Source organism: Pseudophryne corroboree, chromosome 2, assembly GCF_028390025.1.
Source record: "Pseudophryne corroboree isolate aPseCor3 chromosome 2, aPseCor3.hap2, whole genome shotgun sequence".
NCBI classification, from domain to species: domain Eukaryota; kingdom Metazoa; phylum Chordata; class Amphibia; order Anura; family Myobatrachidae; genus Pseudophryne; species Pseudophryne corroboree.
The window spans coordinates 70,444,070-70,471,415 of NC_086445.1; positions in this window are offsets into that span (position 1 = coordinate 70,444,070).

Genomic DNA, 27,346 nt, shown 5'->3' on the forward strand with positions numbered 1-27,346 from the left:
GTACTCCGAAAGAGTGTTTAGTGCCGCCGCTCACCTTGTCAGCAATCGGCGTACGAGGTTACATCCAGAAAATGTGGAGAAGATGATGTTCATTAAAATGAATTATAATCAATTCCTCCGCGGAGACATTGACCAGCAGCAATTGCCTCCACAAAGTACACAGGGAGCTGAGATGGTGGATTCCAGTGGGGACGAATTGATAATCTGTGAGGAGGGGGATGTACACGGTGATATATCGGAGGGTGAAGATGAGGTGGACATCTTGCCTCTGTAGAGCCAGTTTGTGCAAGGAGAGATTAATTGCTTCTTTTTTGGGGGGGGTCCAAACCAACCCGTCATATCAGTCACAGTCGTGTGGCAGACCCTGTCACTGAAATGATGGGTTGGTTAAAGTGTGCATGTCCTGTTTTGTTTATACAACATAAGGGTGGGTGGGAGGGCCCAAGGACAATTCCATCTTGCACCTCTTTTTTCTTTTCTTTTTCTTTGCATCATGTGCTGATTGGGGAGGGTTTTTTGGAAGGGACATCCTGCGTGACACTGCAGTGCCACTCCTAGATGGGCCCGGTGTTTGTGTCGGCCACTAGGGTCGCTAATCTTACTCACACAGCTACCTCATTGCGCCTCTTTTTTTCTTTGCGTCATGTGCTGTTTGGGGAGGGTTTTTTGGAAGGGCCATCCTGCGTGACACTGCAGTGCCACTCCTAGATGGGCCCGGTGTTTGTGTCGGCCACTAGGGTCGCTAATCTTACTCACACAGCTACCTCATTGCGCCTCTTTTTTTCTTTGCGTCATGTGCTGTTTGGGGAGGGTTTTTTGGAAGGGACATCCTGCGTGACACTGCAGTGCCACTCCTAGATGGGCCCGGTGTTTGTGTCGGCCACTAGGGTCGCTTATCTTACTCACACAGCGACCTCGGTGCAAATTTTAGGACTAAAAATAATATTGTGAGGTGTGAGGTATTCAGAATAGACTGAAAATGAGTGTAAATTATGGTTTTTGAGGTTAATAATACTTTGGGATCAAAATGACCCCCAAATTCTATGATTTAAGCTGTTTTTTAGTGTTTTTGGAAAAAAACACCCGAATCCAAAACACACCCGAATCCGACAAAAAAAATTCGGTGAGGTTTTGCCAAAACACGTTCGAACCCAAAACACGGCCGCGGAACCGAACCCAAAACCAAAACACAAAACCCGAAAAATTTCAGGCGCTCATCTCTACTTCAAATTGCCTCTTTTTCCCTGCCAGTACACGTACGGACTGTCTGACGTGCCTATGGATGCGGTCACTCATATAATCCTCCACCATTCTTTCAATGGTGAGAGAATCATATGCAGTGACAGTAGACGACATGTCAGTAATCGTTGGCAGGTCCTTCAGTCCGGACCAGATGTCCGCATCAGCAGTCGCTTCAGACTGCCCTGCATCACCGCCAGCGGGTGGGCTCGGAATTCGTAGCCTTTTCCTCGCATCCCCAGTTGCGGGAGAATGTGAAGGAGGAGATGTTGACAGGTCGTGTTCCGCTTGACTTGACAATTTTCTCACCAGCAGTTCTTTGAACCCCTGCAGACTTGTGTCTGCCGGAAAGAGAGATCCAACGTAGGTTTTAAATCTAGGATCGAGCACGGTGGCCAAAATGTAGTGCTCTGATTTCAACAGATTGACCACACGTGAATCCTGGTTAAGCGAATGAAGGGCTCCATCCACAAGTCCCACATGCCTAGCGGAATCGCTCTGTTTTAGCTCCTCCTTCAATGCCTCCAGCTTCTTCTGCAAAAGCCTGATGAGGGGAATGACCTGACTCAGGCTGGCAGTGTCTGAACTGACTTCACAAGTGGCAAGTTCAAAGGGCAGCAGAACCTTGCACAACGTTGAAATCATTCTCCACTGCGCTTGAGACAGGTGCATTCCACCTCCTTTGCCTATATCGTGGGCAGATGTATAGGCTTGAATGGCCTTTTGCTGCTCCTCCATCCTCTGAAGCATATAGAGGGTTGAATTCCACCTCGTTACCACTTCTTGCTTCAGATGATGGCAGGGCAGGTTCAGGTTTTTTTGGTGGTGCTCCAGTCTTCTGTACGCGGTGCCTGCACGCCGAAAGTGGCCCGCAATTCTTCTGGCCACCGACAGCATCTCTTGCACGCCCCTGTCGTTTTTTAAATAATCCTGCACCACCAAATTCAAGGTATGTGCAAAACATGGGACGTGCTGGAATTTGCCCAGATGTAATGCGTGCACAATATTGCTGGCATTGTCCGATGTCACAAATCCCCAGGAGAGTGCAATTGGGGTAAGCCATTCTGCGATGATCTTCCTCAGTTGCCGTAAGAGGTTTTCAGCTGTGTGCGTATTCTGGAAAGCGGTGATACAAAGCGTAGCCTGCCTAGGAACGAGTTGGCGTTTGCGAGATGCTGCTACTGGTGCCTCTGCTGCTGTTCTTGCAGCGGGAGGCAATACATCTACCCAGTGGGCTGTCACAGTCATGTAGTCCTGAGTCTGCCCTGCTCCACTTGTCCACATGTCCGTGGTTAATTGGACATTGGGTACAACTGCATTTTTTAGGACACTGGTGAGTCTTTTTCTGACGTCCGTGTACATTCTCGGTATCGCCTGCCTAGAGAAGTGGAACCTAGATGGTATTTGGTAACGGGGGCACACTGCCTCAATAAATTGTCTAGTTCCCTGTGAACTAACGGCGGATACCGGACGCACGTCTAACACCAACATAGTTGTCAAGGCCTCAGTTATCCGCTTTGCAGCAGGATGACTGCTGTGATATTTCATCTTCCTCGCAAAGGACTGTTGGACAGTCAATTGCTTACTGGAAGTAGTACAAGTGGTCTTCCGACTTCCCCTCTGGGATGACGATCGACTCCCAGCAGCAACAACAGCAGCGCCAGCAGCAGTAGGCATTACACTCAAGGATGCATCGGAGGAATCCCAGACAGGAGAGGACTCGTCAGACTTGCCAGTGACATGGCCTGCAGGACTATTGGCTTTCCTGGGTAAGGAGGAAATTGACACTGAGGGAGTTGGTGGTGTGGTTTGCGCGAGCTTGGTTACAAGAGGAAGGGATTTACTGGTCAGTGGACTGCTTCCGCTGTCGCCCAAAGTTTTTGAACTTGTCACTGACTTATTATGAATGCGCTGCAGGTGACGTATAAGGGAGGATGTTCCGAGGTGGTTAACATCCTTACCCTTACTTATTACAGCTTGACAAAGGCAACACACGGCTTGACACCTGTTGTCCGCATTTCTGTTGAAATACTTCCACACTGAAGAGCTGATTTTTTTTGGTATTTTCACCAGGCATGTCAATGGCCATATTCCTCCCACGGACAACAGGTGTCTCCCCGGGTGCCTGACTTAAACAAACCACCTCACTATCAGAATCCTCCTTGTCAATTTCCTCCCCAGCCCAAGCAACACCCATATCCTCATCCTGGTGTACTTCAACACTGACATCTTCAATTTCACTATCAGGAACTGGACTGCGGGTGCTCCTTTCAACACTTGCAGGGGGCGTGCAAATGGTGGAAGGCGCAAGCTCTTCCCGTCCAGTGTTGGGAAGGTCAGGCATCGCAACCGACACAATTGGACTCTCCTTTGGGATTTGGGATTTCGAAGAACGCACAGTTCTTTGCTGTGCTTTTGCCGCAAGTCTTTTCTTTTTTCTAGCGAGAGGATGAGTGCTTCCATCCTCATATGAAGCTGAACCACTAGCCATGAACATAGGCCAGGGCCTCAGCCGTTCCTTGCCACTCCGTGTCGTAAATGGCATATTGGCAAGTTTATGCTTCTCCTCAGACGCTTTTAATTTTGATTTTTGGCTCATTTTTTTACTGATCTTTTGTGTTTTGGATTTTACATGCTCTGTACTATGACATTGGGCATCGGCCTTGGCAGACGACGTTGATGGCATTTCATCGTCTCGGCCATGATTAGTGGCAGCAGCTTCAGCACGAGGTGGAAGTGGATCTTGATCTTTCCCTATTTTTTTAACCTCCACATTTGTGTTCTCCATATTTTGCGCACAACTAAAAGCCACCACAGGTATACAATGTAGATGGATGGATAGCATAGTATTACTTATACTTATGGACGACGAGTGCACTGACGACACAGAGGTAGGTACAGCCGTGGCCTACCGTACTGCTGCTTAGTGCTTATATATATGATATACTGTATAACGGACCTGGTGGACAGTGTCAGCAGACTGCTAAACTAGTATGAAGAAAGAAATAAAAAACACCACAGGTATACAATGTAGATGGATGGATAGTATAGTATTACTTATACTTATGGACGACGAGTGCACTGACGACACAGAGGTAGGTACAGCCGTAACCTACCGTACTGCTGCTTAGTGCTTATATATATGATATACTGTATAACGGACCTGGTGGACAGTGTCAGCAGACTGCTAAACTAGTATGAAGAAAGAAAAAAAAAACACCACAGGTATACAATGTAGATGGATGGATAGTATAGTATTACTTATACTTATGGACGACGAGTGCACTGATGACACAGAGGTAGGTACAGCCGTGGCCTACCGTACTGCTGCTTAGTGCTTATATATATGATATACTGTATAACGGACCTGGTGGACAGTGTCAGCAGACTGCTAAACTAGTATGAAGAAAGAAAAAAAAAACACCACAGGTATACAATGTAGATGGATGGATAGTATAGTATTACTTATACTTATGGACGACGAGTGCACTGATGACACAGAGGTAGGTACAGCCGTGGCCTACCGTACTGCTGCTTAGTGCTTATATATATGATATACTGTATAACGGACCTGGTGGACAGTGTCAGCAGACTGCTAAACTAGTATGAAGAAAGAAAAAAAAACACCACAGGTATACAATGTAGATGGATGGATAGTATAGTATTACTTATACTTATGGACGACGAGTGACGACACAGAGGTAGGTACAGCCGTGGCCTACCGTACTGCTGCTTAGTGCTTATATATATAATATATACTGTATAACGGACCTGGTGGACACTGTCAGCAGACTGCTAAACTAGTATGAAGAAAGAAAAAAAAAAACACCACAGGTATACAATGTAGATGGATAGTATAGTATTACTTATACTTATGGACGACGAGTGACGACACAGAGGTAGGTACAGCCGTGGCCTACCGTACTGCTGCTTAGTGCTTAATTATATATATAATATACTGTATAACGGACCTGGTGGACACTGTCAGCAGACTGCTAAACAAACTAGCATAAAGAAAGAAAAAAAAAACACCACAGTGTTTTTCAGGCAGACAAACGTATACTGGACTGGTGGTCACTGTCAGCAAAACTGTGCACTTTACTCCTGCTATAACTGCTCCCCAGTCCCCACAATTAGGCAGTGTGAGCAGTGCACTCAGCACAGATATATCATGCAGCAGTGCAGCACACTGAGTGAGCACAGATATGGTGGAGCATTTTTTTTCAGGCAGAGAAACAACGGATTAAACTCAAAACCCTGCACTGCACTCCCTAACAGCTGCTCCCTGTCCCCAATCCTCCCCACAATTAAAACTAAGTCACTCAGTTTTTTTTTTTTCCTAATACAACGGAGAGGACGCCAGCCACGTCCTCTCCCTATCAATCTCAATGCACGTGTGAAAATGGCGGCGACGCGCGGCTCCTTATATAGAATCCGAGTCTCGCGAGAATCCGACAGCGGCATGATGACGTTCGGGCGCGCTCGGGTTAACCGAGCAAGGCGGGAGGATCCGAGACGCTCGGACCCGTGTAAAAAAAAGGTGAAGTTCGGGCGGGTTCGGATTCCGAGGAACCGAACCCGCTCATCACTAAAAATAACCCACCCAAATCTAACTCTCTCTGCACATGTTATATCTGCCTCCCCTGTAATGCACATGGGCCCTCATTCCGAGTTGTTCGCTCGCAAGCTGCTTTTAGCAGCATTGCACACGCTAAGCCGCCGCCCTCTGGGAGTGTATCTTAGCATAGCAAAATTGCGAACGAAAGATTCGCAGAATTGAGAGTAGAAATTTCTTAGCACTTTCTGAGTAGCTCGAGACTTACTCTGCCATTGCGATCAGATCAGTTCAGTCAGTTTCGTTCCTGGTTTGACGTCACAAACACACCCAGCGTTCGCCCAGACGCTCCCCCGTTTCTCCAGCCACTCCCGCGTTTTTCCCAGAAACGGTAATGTTTTTTTACACACACCCAGAAAACGTCCAGTTTCCGCCCAGAAACACCCACTTCCTGTCAATCACATTACGATCACCAGAACAAAGAAAAAACCTCGTAATGCCATGAGTAAAATACCTAACTTCATAGCAAATTTACTTGGCGCAGTCGCACTGCGGACATTGCACATGCAACGAGCGAACAACTCGGAATGACCACCATGGTTTTGCCCAATTGCTATCAAAAGTCCTGCTCCAATCAACTTGGAATTACCCCCATGGTTTTGCCCAACTGCTAACAAAGAAGGTCATTCCGAGTTGATCGTAGCTGTGCTAAGTTTAGCACCGCTATGATCCTTAACTCAGACATGCGGGGGGACGCCCAGCACAGGTCTAGTCCACCCCGCATGTCAGTGGCGATGCCTTTGTATTTGAGGAGTAACTCCCGGCCAGCGCAGCTCCTGCAGCTGGCCGGGAGTTGCTCGTCGCTCCACGCAGCTGCCGCGGCCCGTCCCCTGAACGGTCCGGCCACGCCTGCATTGGCTGGACCACTCCCCCTAAATGGCGGCTATGCGCCGCCGTTCATCTCCCTCCTGCCTAGCGACCGCCTCTGTTTCAGAGGCGATCGCTAGGCAATGATGACTGCCATGCGCTGGCACACTGCGGCGCTGGCGCATGCGCAGTTCGGAATGACCCCCAAAGTTCCTGCTGCGATCAACTCAGAATTAACCCCAGTGTCACCCTTTATTTATATATTGCCTATGTCAAGGGCTCTAACCCTGCTGATTAGGCTGCGCAATCAAAAGCCTAGTTTTCTAAATATTGTAATAATTAGTAGTAGTAATAATAATAATAATAAGTATTATTATTATTATTATTATTATTATTATTAATAGCGTAAGGATAATTTTTACAAATTACGGCAGGCAAGTGTCCCCATTTTATACATTACGGCAGACAAGTGTCCCCATTTTATACATTACGGCAGACAAGTGTCCCCATTTTAAACATTACGGCAAGCAAGTTTCCTCATTTTACACATTACGGCAGGCAAGAGTCCCCATTTAACACATTACGGCAGGCAAGAGGCCCCATTTAACACATTACGGCAGGCAAGTGATCCCATTTTACACATCACGGCAGGCAAGAGTCCCCATTTTACACATTACGGCAGGCAAGTGTCCCCATTTTACACGTTACGGCAGGTAAGAGTCCCATTTTAAACATTACGGCAGGAAAGTGTCCCAATTTTACACATTACGGCTGTCAAGTTTCCCCATTTTACACATTACGGCAGGCAAGTGTCCCCATTTTACACATTACAGCAGACAAGTGTCACAATTTTACACATTATAGCAGTCTAGAGTCTCCATTTGACACATTACGGCAGGCAACAGTCCACATTGTACTCATTAAGGCAGGCAGGAGTCCCCATTTTACACAGTGTGGCTGGCAAGTGTCCTCTTTTGACACATTACGGCAGGAGGGAGTCCCCATTTTACACATTACGGCAGTTACGTGTCTCCATTTTACACATAACGGCAGGCAATAGTACCTATTTTACACAATATGGTAGGCAAGAGTCCCCATTTTACACATTACGCCAGGCAAGTGTCCCTATTTTACACATTACAGCAGGAAAGATTCCCCTATATACACATTACGGCAGGCAAGTGTCCACAGTTTACACATTACGGTAGGCAAGAGTCCCCATTTTACACATTACGGCATGCAAGTGTCCCCATTTTACACATTACGGCAGGAAAGTGTCCTCATTTTATACATTACGGCAGGCAAGTGTCCCAATTTTACACATTACCGCAAGCAAGTGTCCCCATTTTACACAGTACGGCAGGCGTGTCCCCATTTTACACATTACGGCAGGCAAGTGTCCCCATTTTACACATTACGGCAGGCAAGTTTCCTCATTTTACACATTACGGCAGGCAAGAGTCCCCATTTTACACATAAAGGCAGGCAAGAGTTCCCATTTTACACATTACGGCAGGCAAGAGTCCCCATTTTACACATTACGCCAGACAAGTGTCCCCATTTTACACATTACGGTAGGCAAGTGACCCTATTTTACACATTACGGCAGGCAAGAGTCCCCATCTTACATATTACGGAAGGCAAGAGTACCCGTTTTACACATTACGGCAGGCAAGAGTACCCATTTTACACATTACGAGAGGCAAGAGTCCCAAATCTACACAATAAGGTAGGCAAATGTCCCCATTTTACACATTACGGCAGACAAGTGTCCCCATTTGACACATTACTGCAGGCAAGTGACCCCATTTTACACATTACGGCAGGTAAGAGTTCCCATTTTACACATTACAGAAGGAAAGTGTTATGCACACCAGTGCCTGCAGGAATGTACTGGTGTTTGAACTGTTATGCAAAACAAATGGACTCACAGACAAACTGGGGAATATGACATAACGTACACAGAAGGTGATAGGGTAACAAAATACACACACAGTGAACAGAGAAGCCCAGAGGCTAAGGAACTGGGTATCTCCCTTGTATTAGAACTGCTCAGATGTAAAAAGCAAGATGTTGTGTTTTAATACGTAGAGAACCCGAAATGCTGTTGCTAAGGGCAACAGCAAAACCCTAAAGGGTTACCAACGGGTGTGGCAGTAAACTCCTTGGTCAGAGATGGAATGATAGACACAAGGAGAGCCTCCACAATCCTGATTCTCACTTGCAGTGCACAGGTTTAAGCTTACTGCCACTAAACTGACCCCTGACACCTAGCACAGTGAGACAGGATTAGACAGGCAAGTGTTAGAATACAGCCGCAAACTTGCTAAGTTCACAGAGTAATAACAGAACCCCAGCAAGCTAAACGACTGACTCCAGTCTTACTGCTAGGTCTGGATTGGCAGAGTGTAATACCAAATCCCCAGGCCTATTTGCAGTAAGCAACAAACAAATACAAAGCTACACAGTACTGGCTAACTTTCATGAACTGACTAACCAACAGAGATTCAGCAGCATCTGCTTACCCTGAAAAGAGGCCTTATAAAGCAGGTGCTGTCCACGCCCCACTCAGACCTCACAGACTGTGAGCACAAAAACCAGCACCGGATCCCCTGCCGTGCACAGAGCCTATAACCACTGCACAGCAAAAGACCCGAACCGGAGTATCAGCTGCGCTCAGGTTACTCCACTAGCACTTGTCTCCCGGTTGCCATGACGACGTGGCAGCACAGGGCAGGAGACCCTAACAGTACCCCCCCTCTGACGAGGGGTCAAAGAACCCCTACCACCGGGTTTATCGGGGAACTGCGAGAAGAAAGAGCGTATCAGTCTGGGGGCATGAAGATCACAACTGCGCACCCACGACCGCTCCTCCGGGCCATACCCCTTCCAGTGCACCAAAAATGACAGCCGACCCCGAACCACCTTGGAGTCAAGAATCCTTTCAACAACAAACTCCCTCTGGCCACGTATCAGAAGAGGGGAAGGTCTTCCACTGGAAGAAGGATTACTAATCGCCCGTTTTAAAAGGGAACAATGAAATGTTTTATTGATACCCAAAGAACGGGGCAGATCTAACTGAAATGCCACCGGATTGATAACCCTGGTGATCTTATAAGGGCCGATGAACCGGGGCCCTAACTTATGAGATGGCTGTCTCAACTTCAAATTCTTGGTAGACAACCAGACGAAGTCTCCTAATTTGAAGCTGCAGGGTCTTTTCCGCTTATCAAAAACCCTTTTGGTCACTAATGACACAGACACAAGGGCTTTCTTCACTTTCCGCCAAATACCTCTAAGGACCGAAACCACAGAGGAACCACCAGGCGTGGAGTCCAGGGGGTCAAAAGAATTGGCCTTAGGATGATGCCCATACACACAAAGGAAGGGAGAGATCCCTGTAGCAGAGTGAGCCGCGTTGTTATAGGCAAACTCCGCCATGGACAGATGAGCAACCCAGTCAGTCTGACACTTGGAGACATAACACCTGAGGAACTGCTCCAAGGACTGGTTCACCCTTTCAGTCTGCCCATTAGACTGCGGATGGTAGCCTGACGACAAGCTGACAGAAATCTGGAGATCGGAACAAAATGCCCTCCAGAATTTGGCCACAAACTGGGATCCGCGGTCAGAGACCACATCAAGTGGCAACCCGTGGAGACGCACAACATGCAGCATAAATAATTCAGACAGGCGTCTGGCTGATGGCAGCCCAACCAGTGGAACGAAGTGCGCCATCTTCGAAAACCTGTCAACGACAACCCAGATGGCTGTCATCCCCGAGGATTTGGGCAAGTCCACAACAAAATCCATTGAAATGTGGGTCCATGGCTTAGATGGGATAGAGAGTGGATGTAATGGGCCAACAGGAACCCCTCTAGGAGTCTTATTTCGGGCACAGATGTCACATGCCCGAACCCACTGATCCACATCCTTAGCCACCGAGGGCCACCACACCGCCCTAGATAGCAACTCCCGAGTTCTGGCAATACCCGGGTGACCTGCCGACTTCTTGGCATGGAATTCCAGGAACACTCGCTGTCTTAACCTAGGAGGCACAAACAAAAGACCTACCGGAAGGTCTGGAGGAGCCTGCTCCTGTGCTCTAAGGACTAATGATAAGAGGTCCTGGGTAATGCCCACTTTAATACATGATGGGGAAACAATGGGCAACGGCTCCTCGGTGGTCTCCTGGATTGGAGCAAAACTCCGCGAGAGCGCATCAGCCTTGATGTTTTTTGACCCAGGGCGATATGTTATCAAAAAATTAAAGCGAGCAAAAAACAAAGCCCATCGTGCCTGCCTGGCATTGAGACGCTTCGCTGACTCTAAATATGCCAGATTCTTATGGTCAGTGAGAATTGAGACCACAAACTTAGCCCCCTCAAGCCAGTGTCTCCACTCCTCGAGTGCATCCTTAATAGCCAACAATTCCCGGTTACCCACGTCATAATTCATCTCGGCAGGCGAAAATTTACGGGAAAAGTAAGCACAGGGATGAAGGCGATTATCAGACACTCCCATCTGAGAAAGCACTGCCCCAATACCCATCTCAGAGGCATCCACCTCCACCACAAAAGGACGCTCTGGATCTGGGTGTCGCAGCACCTTGGCCGAAACAAATGCCCTTTTGAGACGGGCAAAAGCCGCTTTAGCCTCACAAGACCAGTGAGCAACATCCGCCCCTTTCTTAGTGAGTGCCACCAAGGGCGCCACTATAGACGAAAATCCAGCGATAAATCGTCTATAAAAATTCGCAAAGCCCAGGAAACGCTGAAGCGCCTTCAAACTAGTGGGCTGCACCCAATCCAGGACTGCCTGTACCTTGGAACCCTCCATTTGGAAACCTTCTGGGGAGATAATATATCCTAGAAATGCGATTTGCTGAACTTCAAATTCGCACTTCTCCAGCTTCGCCCCAAGCCGGTGGTCTCTGAGTTTCTGGAGGACTAAGCGTACATGCTTCCGATGTTCCTCCAGGGAATGGGAGAAGATTAGGATGTCATCTAAGTATACAACTAAGAATCTATCCAAATATTCCCTGAGCACATCATTCATGAAATCCTGGAAGACTGCCGGGGCATTACAGAGCCCAAAAGGCATCACCAAATATTCATAATGCCCTGAGTGGGTATTAAAGGCAGTCTTCCATTCATCCCCCTCTCTTATTCGGATTAGATTGTACGCACCGCGTAGGTCAATCTTAGAAAAAATGGTGGCAGTACGAAGCTGGTCAAACAAGACCGAAATGAGAGGCAGTGGGTATGAGTTTTTAATCGTGATACGGTTCAATTCCCTGAAGTCGATGCAGGGTCGCAACGAACCGTCCTTTTTACCCACGAAGAAGAACCCCGACCCAACTGGAGACTGTGAAGGTCTGATAAATCCCTTAGCCAAGTTCTCCTGAATGTACTCTGCCATAGCCTGAGTCTCAGGACGTGACAGGGAGTACAACCTGCTCTTGGGAAGCTTAGCATTTGGCAACAAATCAATGGCACAGTCATAGGGGCGATGGGGAGGTAGTACCTCTGCAACTTTTTTGGAGAACACGTCCGCAAAATCTGCATAACACCCTGGCAATCCTGGCAAACTTAGCTGCGAGAGCCTGACTGGAAGGCTCAAGCAACTCCTGAAACAATCAGTACCCCAACTAAGAATCTCCCCAGAGACCCAGTCAAATTGAGGATTGTGGGCCCTTAACCAGGGTAACCCCAACACCAATGGGGCAAAAGTACAGACAGTCACATAAAAGGACAACTCCTCAGAGTGTGTGGCTCCAATAAACAAAGAAATCTGGCTAGTGCAAGAGGTAATTTTACCTTGGGATAATGGTTCCCCGTTTAACCCACAAATCTCAATTTCCGATGCCAAGGGTACTAAGGGAACAGAGTGTTTTAGGGCGAATTGGCGGTCCATAAAAACCCCGTCGGCCCCACTGTCCACAAAGGCCTCAGTCTTGACAGTTTGACCGAGGATCTTCAAGGTCACCGGAATGATAAAAGTCTTCTTGGGAAATTCTGACTTCTGGCCTGACAGGATATTTCCCATCACCCTCAGGCCCTGAAGTTTTCCGGCTTTTCTGGGCATGATACTACCACATGACCTTTATTCCCACAGTACAAACACAACCCCTGCTGTCTCCTCCGCGTCTTCTCACGCGAGGAGAGGCGGGTAGCCCCAATCTGCATAGGCTCCTCAGAAAATTCCTCAGAGTCTGAGGTTCCCTTGGGAAGGAAGGAAATCTCAGTCTCCCTTTCAAGCCTACGCTCTCTCAGCCGTCTATCCACCCGGATGGATAACTGCATGAGCTGATCCAAGCTATCAGGCAAGGGATATTGTACCAGTTGGTCCTTTATCTGGTTAGAAAGACCTCTTCGGTACTGTTGTCTCAGGGCTGGGTCATTCCACTGGGTATCATGGGCCAACCTCCGAAACTCCGTACAGTAAACCTCAACTGGCCTTCGCCCTTGCTTAAGGATCGAAATCTGAGCCTCGGCTGAGGCCGTCTTGTCAGGGTCATCATACAACATGCCCAGTGCCGTAAAAAAAGCATCAACACTTTTAAGCGACGGACAGTCAGGCTGCAACCCATATGCCCAGACCTGTGGGTCTCCTTGTAGCAAGGAAATCACTATGCCCACCCGCTGAATCTCCGACCCAGAAGACTGAGGCCTAAGCCGGAAGTATAGCTTGCAGCTCTCCTTGAAACAAAAGAACTGCGAGCGATCTCCAGAAAAACGATCCGGGAGATTTACTTATGGCTCCTTAACCCCTGCAGGTGCTGCTGCTGCGGGAGCTCCGCCAGCAGCCTGGGAGGTGTGCATTTTAATGGACAAATCATTAAATTGCCGAGTCAGGACCTGCACCTGATCGACCACCTGTTGCAACGTATTTTGAGGGGTATGCTCCATATTCCCACAAAATTTCAACAGGAGTATTAGGCTGCTGAATATGTTATGCACACCAGTGCCTGCAGGAATGTACTGGTGTTTGAACTGTTATGCAAAACAAATGGACTCACAGACAAACTGGGGAATATGACATAACGTACACAGAAGGTGATAGGGTAACAAAATACACACACAGTGAACAGAGAAGCCCAGAGGCTAAGGAACTGGGTATCTCCCTTGTATTAGAACTGCTCAGATGTAAAAAGCAAGATGTTGTGTTTTAATACGTAGAGAACCCGAAATGCTGTTGCTAAGGGCAACAGCAAAACCCTAAAGGGTTACCAACGGGTGTGGCAGTAAACTCCTTGGTCAGAGATGGAATGATAGACACAAGGAGAGCCTCCACAATCCTGATTCTCACTTGCAGTGCACAGGTTTAAGCTTACTGCCACTAAACTGACCCCTGACACCTAGCACAGTGAGACAGGATTAGACAGGCAAGTGTTAGAATACAGCCGCAAACTTGCTAAGTTCACAGAGTAATAACAGAACCCCAGCAAGCTAAACGACTGACTCCAGTCTTACTGCTAGGTCTGGATTGGCAGAGTGTAATACCAAATCCCCAGGCCTATTTGCAGTAAGCAACAAACAAATACAAAGCTACACAGTACTGGCTAACTTTCATGAACTGACTAACCAACAGAGATTCAGCAGCATCTGCTTACCCTGAAAAGAGGCCTTATAAAGCAGGTGCTGTCCACGCCCCACTCAGACCTCACAGACTGTGAGCACAAAAACCAGCACCGGATCCCCTGCCGTGCACAGAGCCTATAACCACTGCACAGCAAAAGACCCGAACCGGAGTATCAGCTGCGCTCAGGTTACTCCACTAGCACTTGTCTCCCGGTTGCCATGACGACGTGGCAGCACAGGGCAGGAGACCCTAACAGAAAGAGACCCCATTTTACACATTACCGCAGGTAAGTGTCCCCATTTTACACATAATGGCAGGCAAGTTTCCCAATATTACACATTACGGCAGGCAAGTGTCCCCATTTTACACATTATTGCAGGCAAGAGTCCCCTTTATACACATTACGGCAGGCAAGTGTCCCCATTTTACACACAACTGCAGTGAAGAGTCCCCATTTTACACAACGGCAGGCAAGTGTCCCCATTTTACACATTACGGCAGGCAAGTGTCCCCATTTTACACATTACGGCAGGCAAGAGTCCCCATTTTACACATTACAGCAGACAAGTGTCCCCATGTGACACTTTATTGTAGGCAAGTGACCCCATTTAACACATTATGGCAGGCAAGTGATCCCATTTTACACATCACGGCAAGCAAGAGTCCCCATTTTACACATTACGGCAGGCAAGAGTCCCCATTTTACACATTACAGCAGGCAAGAGTCCCCATTTGACACATTACAGCTGGCAAGTGACCCCATTTGACACATTACGGCAGGCAATTTACCCCATTTTACACATTACAGCAGGCAAGAGTCCCCATTTGACACATTACGGCAGGTAAGAGTCCCATTTTACACATTACAGCAGGCAAGTGTCACATTTTTACACATTACGGCTAGCAAGTTCCCAATTTTACACATTACGCAAGGCAAGTGTCCCCATTTTACACATTACGCAAGGCAAGTGTCCCCATTTTACACATTATGGCAGGCAACAGTCCACATTGTACTCATTAAGGCAGGCAGGAGTCCCCATTTTACACAGTACGACAGGCAAGTGTCCCCATTTTACACATTACAGCTGGCAAGTGTCCTCTTTTGACACATTACGGCAAGAGGGAGTCCCCATTTTACACATTACGGCAGTTACGTGTCTCCATTTTACACATAACGGCAGGCAATAGTACCTATTTTACACAATAAGGTAGGCAAGATTCCCCATTTTACACATTACGCCAGGCAAGTGTCCCTATTTTACACATTACAGCAGGAAAGATTCCCCATTATACACATTACGGCAGGCAAGTGTCCACAGTTTACACATTACGGTAGGCAAGAGTCCCCATTTTACACATTACGGCATGCAAGTGTCCCCATTTTACACATTACAGCAGGCTAGTGTCCTCATTTTACACATTACGGCAGGCAAGTGTCCCAATTTTACACATTACCGCAAGCAAGTGTTCCCATTTTACACATTACGGCAGGCGAGTGTCCCCATTTTACACATTACGGCAGGCAAGTGTCCCCATTTTACACATTACGGCAGGCAAGTGTCCCCATTTTACACATTACGGCAGGCAGGTTTCCTCATTTTACACATTACGGCAGGCAAGAGTCCCCATTTTACAGATAAAGGCAGGCAAGAGTCCCCATTTTACACATAACGGCAGGCAAGAGTCCCCATCTTACATATTACGGAAGGCAAGAGTACCCGTTTTACACATTACCGCAGGTAAGTGTCACCATTTTACACATAACGGCAGGCAAGTTTCCCAATTTTACACCTTACGGCAGGCAAGTGTCCCCATTTTACACATTACGGCAGGCAAGAGTACCCATTTTACACATTACGGCAGGCAAGTTTTGTTAGGGTCTCCTGCCCTGTGCTGACACGTCGTCATGGCAACCGGGAGACAAGTGCTAGCGGAGTAACCTGAGCGTAGCTGATACTCCGGTTCGGGTCTTTTGCTGTGCATTGGTTACAGGCTCTGTGCACGGCAGGGGATCCGGTGCTGGTTTTTGTGCTCACAGTCTGTGAGGTCTGAGTGGGGCGTGGACAGCACCTGCTTTATAAACCCTCTTAGGTTAAGCAGATGCTGCTGAATCTTTGTTGGTTAGTTAGTTCCTGAAAGTTAGCCAGTACTGTGTAGCTTTGTATTTGATGTTGCTTACTGCAAATAGGCCTGGGGATTTGGTACTACACTCTGCCAATCCAGACCTAGCAGTAAGACTGGAGTGAGTCGTTTAACTTGCTGGGGTTCTTTTGCTACTCTGTGAACTTAGCAAGTTTGCGGCTGTATTCTCAGACTTGCCTGCCTAAATCCTTTCTCACTGTGCAAGGTGTTCAGGTGTCAGTTTAGTGGCAGTAAGCTGAACCTGTGCACTGCAAGTGAGGATTAGGATTGTGGAGACTCTCCTTGTGTCTATCATTCCATCTCTGACCAAGGAGTTTACTGCCACACCCGTTGGTAACCCTTTAGGGTTTTGCTGTTGCCCTTAGCAACAGCATTTCGGGTTCTCTACGTATTAAAACACAACATCTTGCTTTTTCCATCTGAGCATTCCTAATACTAGGGAGACACCCAGTTTCTTAGCCTCTGGGCTTCTCTGTTCACTTTGTGTTTATTTTGTTACCCTATCACCTTCTGTGTACGTAATGTCATATTCCCCAGTCTGTCTGTGAGTTCATTTGTTTTGCATCCCTATCCGTTCAGACACCAGTACATTCCTGCAGGCACTGGTGTGCATAACATATTCAGCAGCCTAATACTCCTGTTGAAATTTTGTGGGAATATGGAGCATACCCCTCAAAATACTTTGCAACAGGTGGTCGATCAGGTGCAGGTCCTGACTCGACAATTTAATGATTTGTCCATTAAAATGCACACCTCCCAGGCCGCTGGCGGAGCTCCCGCAGCAGCAGCACCTTCAGGGGTTAAGGAGCCGAAAGTAAATCTCCCGGATCGTTTTTCTGGAGATCGCTCGCAGTTCTTTTGTTTCAAGGAGAGCTGCAAGCTATACTTCCGGCTTAGGCCTCAGTCTTCTGGGTCGGAGATTCAGCGGGTGGGCATAGTGATTTCCTTGCTACAAGGAGACCCACAGGTCTGGGCATATGGGTTGCAGCCTGACTGTCCGTCGCTTAAAAGTGTTGATGCTTTTTTTACGGCACTGGGCATGTTGTATGATGACCCTGACAAGACGGCCTCAGCCGAGGCTCAGATTTCGATCCTTAAGCAAGGGCGAAGGCCAGTTGAGGTTTACTGTACGGAGTTTCGGAGGTTGGCCCATGATACCCAGTGGAATGACCCAGCCCTGAGACACCAGTACCGAAGAGGTCTTTCTAACCAGATAAAAGACCAACTGGTACAATATCCCTTGCCTGATAGCTTGGATCAGCTCATGCAGTTATCCATCCGGGTGGATAGACGGCTGAGAGAGCATAGGCTTGAAAGGGAGACCGAGGTTTCCTTCTTTCCCAAGGGAACCTCAGACTCTGAGGAATTTTCCGAGGAGCCTATGCAGATTGGGGCTACCCGCCTCTCCTCGCGTGAGAAGACGCGGAGGAGACAGCAGGGGTTGTGTTTGTAATGTGGGAATAAAGGTCATGTGGTAGTATCATGCCCAGAAAAGCCGGAAAACTTCAGGGCCTGAGGGTGATGGGAAATATCCTGTCAGGCCAGAAGTCAGAATTTCCAAAGAAGACTTTTATCATTCCGGTGACCTTGAAGATCCTCGGTCAAACTGTCAAGACTGAGGCCTTTGTGGACAGTGGGGCCGACGGGGTTTTTATGGACCGCCAATTCGCCCTGAAACACTCTGTTCCCTTAGTACCCTTGGCATTGGAAATTGAGATTTGTGGGTTAAACGGGGAACCATTATCCCAAGGTAAAATTACCTCTTGCACTAGCCAGATTTCTTTGTTTATTGGAGCCACACACTCTGAAAAATTGTCCTTTTATGTGACTGTCTGTACTTTTGCCCCATTGGTGTTGGGGTTACCCTGGTTAAGGGCCCACAATCCTCAATTTGACTGGGTCTCTGGGGAGATTCTTAGTTGGGGTACTGATTGTTTCAGGGGTTGCTTGAGCCTTCCAGTCAGGCTCTCGCAGCTAAATTTGCCAGGATTGCCAGGGTGTTATGCAGATTTTGCGGACGTGTTCTCCAAAAAAGTTGCAGAGGTACTACCTCCCCATCGCCCCTATGACTGTGCCATTGATTTGTTGCCGAATGCTAAGCTTCCCAAGAGCAGGTTGTACTCCCTGTCACGTCCTGAGACTCAGGCTATGGCAGAGTACATTCAGGAGAACTTGGCTAAGGGATTTATCAGACCTTCACAGTCTCCAGTTGGGTCGGGGTTCATCTTCGTGGGTAAAAAGGACGGTTCGTTGTGACCCTGCATCGACTTCAGGGAATTGAACCGTATCACGATTAAAAACTCATACCCACTGCCTCTCATTTCGGTCTTGTTTGACCAGCTTCGTACTGCCACCATTTTTTCTAAGATTGTCCTACGTGGGGCGTACAATCTAATCCGAATAAGAGAGGGGGATGAATGGAAGACTGCCTTTAATACCCACTCAGGGCATTATGAATATTTGGTGATGCCTTTTGGGCTCTGTAATGCCCCGGCAGTCTTCCAGGATTTCATGAACGATGTACTCAGGGAATATTTGGATAGATTCTTAGTTGTATACTTAGATGACATCCTAATCTTCTCCCATTCCCTGGAGGAACATCGGAAGCATGTACGCTTAGTCCTCCAGAAACTCAGAGACCACCGGCTTGGGGCGAAGCTGGAGAAGTGCGAATTTGAAGTTCAGCAAATCGCATTTCTAGGATATATTATCTCCCCAGAAGGTTTCCAAATGGAGGGTTCCAAGGTACAGGCAGTCCTGGATTGGGTGCAGCCCACTAGTTTGAAGGCGCTTCCGCGTTTCCTGGGCTTTGCGAATTTTTATAGACGATTTATCGCTGGATTTTCGTCTATAGTGGCGCCCTTGGTGGCACTCACTAAGAAAGGGGCGGATGTTGCTCACTGGTCTTGTGAGGCTAAAGCTGCTTTTGCCCGTCTCAAAAGGGCATTTGTCTCGGCCAAGGTGCTGCGACACCCAGATCCAGAGCGTCCTTTTGTGGTGGAGGTGGATGCCTCTGAGATGGGTATTGGGGCAGTGCTCTCTCAGATGGGAGTGTCTGATAATCGCCTTCATCCCTGTGCTTACTTTTCCCGTAAATTTTCGCCTGCCGAGATGAATTATGACGTGGGTAACCGGGAATTGTTGGCTATTAAGGATGCACTCGAGGAGTGGAGACACTGGCTTGAGGGGGCTAAGTTTGTGGTCTCAATTCTCACCGACCATAAGAATCTGGCATATTTAGAGTCAGCGAAGCGTCTCAATGCCAGGCAGGCACGATGGGCTTTGTTTTTTGCTCGCTTTAATTTTTTGATAACATATCGCCCTGGGTCAAAAAACATCAAGGCTGATGCGCTCTGGCGGAGTTTTGCTCCAATCCAGGAGACCACCAAGGAGCCGTTGCCCATTGTGTCCCCATCATGTATTAAAGTGGGCATTACCCAGGACCTCTTGTCATTAGTCCTTAGAGCACAGGAGCAGGCTCCTCCAGACCTTCCGGTAGGTCATTTGTTTGTGCCTCCTAGGTTAAGACAGCGAGTGTTCCTGGAATTCCATGCCAAGAAGTCGGCAGGTCACCCGGGTATTGCCAGAACTCGGGAGTTGCTATCTAGGGCGGTGTGGTGGCCCTCGGTGGCTAAGCATGTGGATCAGTGGGTTCGGGCATGTGACATCTGTGCCCGAAATAAGACTCCTAGAGGGGTTCCTGTTGGCCCATTACATCCACTCTCTATTCCATCTAAGCCATGGACCCACATTTCAATGGATTTTGTGGTGGACTTGCCCAAATCCTCGGGGATGACAGCCATCTGGGTTGTCGTTGACAGGTTTTCGAAGATGGCCCACTTCGTTCCACTGGTTGGGCTGGCATCGGCCAGACGCCTGTCTGAATTATTTATGCTGCATGTTGTGCGTCTCCACGGGTTGCCACTTGATGTGGTCTCTGACCGCGGATCCCAGTTTGTGGCCAAATTCTGGAGGGCATTTTGTTCCGATCTCCAGATTTCTGTCAGCTTGTCGTCAGGCTACCATCCGCAGTCTAATGGGCAGACTGAAAGGGTGAACCAGTCCTTGGAGCAGTTCCTCAGGTGTTATGTCTCCAAGTGTCAGACTGACTAGGTTGCTCATCTGTCCATGGCGGAGTTTGCCTATAACAACGCGGCTCACTCTGCTACAGGGATCTCTCCCTTCCTTTGTGTGTATGGGCATCATCCTAAGGCCAATTCTTTTGACCCCCTGGACTCCACGCCTGGTGGTTCCTCTGTGGTTTCGGTCCTTAGAGGTATTTGGAGGAAAGTGAAGAAAGCCCTTGTGTCTGTGTCATTAGTGACCAAAAGGGTTTTTGATAAGCGGAAAAGACCCTGCAGCTTCAAATTAGGAGACTTCGTCTGGTTGTCTACCAAGAATTTGAAGTTGAGACAGCCATCTCATAAGTTAGGCCCCCGGTTCATCGGCCCTTATAAGATCACCAGGGTTATCAATCCGGTGGCATTTCAGTTAGATCTGCCCCGTTCTTTGGGTATCAATAAAACATTTAATTGTTCCCTTTTAAAACGGGCGATTAGTAATCCTTCTTCCAGTGGAAGACCTTCCCCTCTTCTGATACGTGGCCAGAGGGAGTTTGTTGTTGAAAGGATTCTTGACTCCAAGATGGTTCGGGGTCGGCTGTCATTTTTGGTGCACTGGAAGGGGTATGGCCCGGAGGAGCGGTCGTGGGTGCGCAGTTGTGATCTTCATGCCCCCAGACTGATACGCTCTTTCTTCTCGCAGTTCCCCGATAAACCCGGTGGTAGGGGTTCTTTGACCCCTCGTCAGAGGGGGGGTACTGTTAGGGTCTCCTGCCCTGTGCTGCCACGTCGTCATGGCAACCGGGAGACAAGTGCTAGCGGAGTAACTTGAGCGCAGTTGATACTCCGGTTCGGGTCTTTTGCTGTGCAGTGGTTACAGGCTCTGTGCACGGCAGGGGATCCGGTGCTGGTTTTTGTGCTCACAGTCTGTGAGGTCTGAGTGGGGCGTGGACAGCACCTGCTTTATAAACCCTCTTCTTAGGTTAAGCAGATGCTGCTGAATCTTTGTTGGTTAGTTAGTTCCTGAAAGTTAGCCAGTACTGTGTAGCTTTGTATTTGATGTTGCTTACTGCAAATAGGCCTGGGGATTTGGTACTACACTCTGCCAATCCAGACCTAGCAGTAAGACTGGAGTGAGTCGTTTAACTTGCTGGGGTTCTTTTGCTACTCTGTGAACTTAGCAAGTTTGCGGCTGTATTCTCAGACTTGCCTGCCTAGATCCTTTCTCACTGTGCAAGGTGTTCAGGTGTCAGTTTAGTGGCAGTAAGCTGAACCTGTGCACTGCAAGTGAGGATTAGGATTGTGGAGACTCTCCTTGTGTCTATCATTCCATCTCTGACCAAGGAGTTTACTGCCACTCCCGTTGGTAACCCTTTAGGGTTTTGCTGTTGCCCTTAGCAACAGCATTTCGGGTTCTCTACGTATTAAAACACAACATCTTGCTTTTTCCATTTGAGCATTCCTAATACTAGGGAGACACCCAGTTTCTTAGCCTCTGGGCTTCTCTGTTCACTTTGTGTTTATTTTGTTACCCTATCACCTTCTGTGTACGTAATGTCATATTCCCCAGTCTGTCTGTGAGTTCATTTGTTTTGCATCCCTATCCGTTCAGACACCAGTACATTCCTGCAGGCACTGGTGTGCATAACAAGTTTCCTCATTTTACACATTACGGCAGGCAAGAGTCCCCATTTTACACATAACGGCAGGCAAGAGTCCCCATTTTACACATTACGGCAGGCAAGTGACCCCATTTTACACATTACAGCAGGCAAGAGTCCCCATCTTACATATTACGGAAGGCAAGAGTACCCGTTTTACACATTACCGCAGGTAAGTGTCCCCATTTTACACATAACGGCAGGCAAGTTTCCCAATTTTACACATTACGGCAGGCAAGTGTCCCCATTTTACACATTACGGCAGGCAAGAGTACCCATTTTACACTTTACGAGAGGCAAGAGTCCCAAATCTACACAATAAGGCAGGCAAATGTCCCCATTTTACACTTTACGGCAGACAAGTGTCCCCATCTGACACATTACTGCAGGCAAGTGACCCCATTTTACACATTACGGCAGGTAAGAGTCCCCATTTTACACATTACAGAAGGAAAGAGACCCCATTTTACACATTACCGCAGGTAAGTGTCCCCATTTTACACATAATGGCAGGCAAGTTTCCCAATATTACACATTACGGCAGGCAATTGTCCCCATTTTACACATTATGGCAGGCAAGAGTCCCCTTTATACACATTACGGCAGGCAAGTGTCCCCATTTTACACATTACGGCAGGCAAGAGTCCCCTTTATACACATTACGGTAGGCAAGAGTACCCATTTTACACATTACGGCAGGCAAGTGTCCCCATTTTACACACAACTGCAGTCAAGAGTCCCCATTTTACACATTACGGCAGGCAAGTGTCCCCATTTTACACATTACGGCAGGCAACATTACACATTGTACTCATTAAGGCAGACAAGAGTCCCCATTTCTCTTACGTCCTAGAGGATGCTGGAGACTCCATAAGTACCATGGGTATAGACGGGCTCTGCAGGAGACATGGGCACCTGTAAAGAACTTTTAGTATGGGTGTGCACTGGCTCCTCCCTCTATGCCCCTCCTCCAGACCTCAGTTAGATCTTGTGCCCAGAGGAGATAGGGTGCATTACAGGGAGCTCTCGTGAGTTTCTCTGTTTAAAGAATTTTGCTAGGTTTTTTATTTTCAGGGAGCACTGCTGGCAACAGGCTCCCTGCATCGTGGGACTGAGGAGAGAGAAGCAGACCTACTTAACTGATAGGCTCTGCTTCTTAGGCTACTCAACACCATTAGCTTCAGAGGGAGTCGGAACGCAGGGCTCACCCTGCCATTCGTCCCAGAGCCGCGCCGCCGTCCTCCTCGCAGAGCCGGAAGATAGAAGCCAGGTGAGTATGAGAAGAAAGAAGACTTCAAAGGCGGCAGAAGACTTCTGATCTTCACAGGTAAGCCGATGCGCGCTCCCAGGACACACACACACAGCAGGAACAGATGGGTGCAGGGCGCAGGGGGGGGGGGGCGCCCTGGGCATCAATAATCCTCAGAACTGGCATATTGGAAAATATTAGGCTGCAGAGGCAGTAAATATGTGAACCCCCGCCATTTTTTGTAATTTCTAACGGGACCGAAGCCCGCCGCTGGAGGGGGCGGAGCTTGTTCCTCAGCACTAACCAGCGCCATTTTCTCCACAGAGGCTGCAGAGACGCTGGCTCCCCGGACTCTCCCCTGCTGAATTCAGGACAGAGGACTTAAAAAGAGGAGGGGGGGGCACAATTCTTGGCGCAGTGAGTTATATTATATCAAAAAGCGCTGTCTGGTATTTCTCCAGTGTCAGTGAGCGCTGGGTGTGTGCTGGCATACTCTCTCTCTGTCTCTCCAAAGGGCCTTATTAGGGAATTGTCGCCTTATAGCTATGTCCCGGTGTGTGTGGGGTGTCGGTACGTGTGTGTCGGCATGTTTGAAGCGGAAGGCTCTTCCAAGAGGACGTGGAGCAGATGAGTGGATGGATATGTGGCATATGTTAAATGCAAGTGTGGCATCACTACATAAGAGACTGGACAAAGCAAAGTCCAGGGAGACAACAGGGGGTCAATCCACGGATTGGACCGACTCACAGGGCCCTTCAGGGTCTCAGAAACGTCCCTTGTCACAAATAGTGGACACAGATACCGACACGGTGTCTGACTCCAGTGTCGACTACGATGAAGCTAGATTGCACCCTAGGGTGACAAAAAGTATTTAGTGTATGATTATCGCAATAAAAGATGTTTTACATATCACTGATGAACCCTCTGTTCCCGACACGAGGGTACACATGTTTAAGGGGAAGAAGCAAGTAGTAAACTTTCCCCCATCTCATGAACTTAACGAGTTAATTGAAAAAGCTTGGGAAACTCCAGGTAAGAAACTGCAGATTCCCAAAAGGATTCTTATGGCGTACCCTTTCCCTATGCAGTCCTCTGCCACAGTGGACAAGGCTTTAACACGCCTGTCCAAAAAGGTGGCGCTGCCGTCTCCAGACACGGCAGCCCTCAAAGATCCTGCGGACCGCAGGCAGGAGACTACTTTAAAGTCTATGTATACACATACTGGTGCTTTGCTCAGGCCGGCAATTGCGTCGGCATGGGTATGTAGCGCAGTTGCAGCTTGGACGGATACCTTGTCAGCTGACCTTGATACCTGTTATGCACACCAGTGCCAGCAGGAATGTACTGGTGTCTGAAAGGAGAGGGATTTAAAACAAATGAACTCACAGACAGACTGGGGAATATGACATTACATACACAGAAGGTGATAGGGTAACAAAATAAACACAAAGTGAACAGAGAAGCCCAAAGGCTAAGAAACTGGGTGTCTCCCTAGTATTAGGAATGCTCAGATGGAAAGAAGCGAGATGTTGTGATTTAATACGTAGAGAACCCGAAATGCTGTTGCTAAGGGCAACAGCAAAACCCTAAAGGGTTACCAACGGGAGTGGCAGTAAACTCCTTGGTCAGAGATGGAATAATAGACACAAGGAGAGTCTCCACAATCCTAGTCCTCACTTGCAGTGCACTGGTTCAGCTTACTGCCACTAAACTGACACCTGAACACCTTGCACAGTGAGAAAGGATTTTGGCAGGCAAGTCTGAGAATACAGCCGCAAACTTGCTAGGTTCACAGAGTAGCAAAAGAACCCCAGCAGGTTAAACGACTGACTCCAGTCTTATTGCTAGGTCCGGATTGGCAGAGTGTAGTACCAAATCCCAAGGCTTATTTGCAGTAAGCAACAAACAAATACAAAGTTACACAGTACTAGCTAACTTTCAGGAACTGACTAACCAACAAAGATTCAGCAGCATCTGCCTAACCTGAGAAGAGGGTTTATATAGCAGGTGCTGTCCACGCCCCACTCAGACCTCACAGACTGTGAGCACAAAATCCAGCACCGGATCCCCTGCCGTGCACAGAGCCTGTAACCACTGCACAGCAAAAGACCCGAACCGGAGTATCAGCTACGCTCAGGTTACTCCGCTAGCACTTGTCTCCCGGTTGCCATGACGACGTGGCAGCACAGAGCAGGAGACCCTAACAATACCCTAGACAGGGATACCATTTTATTAACATTAGCCCATATTAAGGACGCAGTCTTATATATGAGAGATGCTCAGAGAGACATTGGACTGCTGGGTTCCAGAGCCAATGCCATGGCTATTTCTGTGAGGTCTGGGTTCGGTCAGACGTGGATCCTTGGGCGATGGAAATTATTTCCCAAGGTTACAGGCTGGATTTCGAAGAGGTGCCCCCTCGCCGATTTTTCAAGTCGGGCTTACCAGCTTCTCCCCAAGGGAGGGAAGTAGTGTTAGCTGCAATTCAAACGCTGTACCAGCAGCAAGTGATTGTCAAGGTCCCCCTGGCCCAACAGGGAAAAGGGTATTATTCGACCCTGTTTGTGGTTCCGAAGCCGGATGGTTCGGTCAGACCCATTTTGAATCTAAAATCCCTGAACCTGTACATGAAAAAATTCAAGATGGAATCGCTCCGAGCTGTAATATACAACCTAGAAGGGGGGGATTTTATGGTGGCGCTAGACATAAAGGATGCTTACCTTCATGTCCCCATACATCCCTCTCATCAGGAGTACCTGAGATTTGCTGTACAGGACTGTCATTACCAGTTTCAGATGTTGCCGTTTGGGCTTTCCACAGCCCCGAGGATTTTCACCAAGGTGATGGCGGAAATGATGGTGCTCCTGCACTCACAAGGAGTCACAATTATCCCATACTTGGACGATCTCCTGATAAAGGCAAGATCAAGGGATCAGTTGCTGAAGAACGTGGCGCTCTCCCTGAGAGTGCTCCAACAGCACGGTTGGATTCTAAATCTGCCAAGTCTCAATTGGTTCCAACGACTCGACTATTGTTCCTAGGCATGATTCTGGACACGGAACGAAAGAAGGTTTTTCTCCCGTCGGAAAAAGACCAGGATCTCCAGACCATGGTCAGAGACCTGCTAAAGCCAAAAAGAGTGTCAGTTCATCAATGCACTCGAGTTCTGGGAAAAATAGTGGCAGCCTACAAGGCCATCCCCTTCGGCAGGTTTCATGCAAGGACTTTTCAGTGGGACCTTCTGGACAAGTGGCCCGGGTCCCATCTACAAATACATCAGACGATAACACTGTCCCCCAGGGCCAGGGTATCACTCCTGTGGTGGCTGCACAGTGCTCACCTTCTAGAGGGTCGCAGGTTCGGCATTCAGGACTGGGTTCTGGTGACCATGGACACGAGCCTCCGAGGGTGGGGAGCAGTCACACAAGGAAGAAACTTTCAGGGACTGTGGTCAAGCCAGGAGGCTTGTCTGCACATCAACGTCCTGGAATTAAGAGCCATATACAATGGCCTACGACAAGTGGAGGCTCTTCCTCGCAACCTACCAGTTCTGATTCAATCAGACAATGTCAAAGCAGTGGCTCATGTGAACCGCCAAGGCAGGACAAGGAGCAGAGTCGCGATGGCGGAGGCCACCAGGATTCTTCGCTGGGCGGAAAATCACTTTAGCGCTCTGTCAGCTGTCTTTATTCTGAGAGTGGACAACTGGGAAGCAGACTTCCTCAGCAGACACGATCTCCATCCAGGAGAGTGGGGACTTCATCAAGAAGTCTTTGCAGAGATAACAGGTCTCCGGGGAATTCCTCAAATAGACATGATGGTGTCACGCCTCAACAAGAAGCTTCAGAGGTACTGTGCCAGGTCCAAGGACCCTCAGGCAGTAGCGGTAGACGCCCTGGTGACACCGTGGGTGCTTCAGTCGGTCTATGTGTTTCCTCCTCTTCTTCTCATCGCAAAAGTTTTGAGGATCATAAGACAAAAAAGAGTA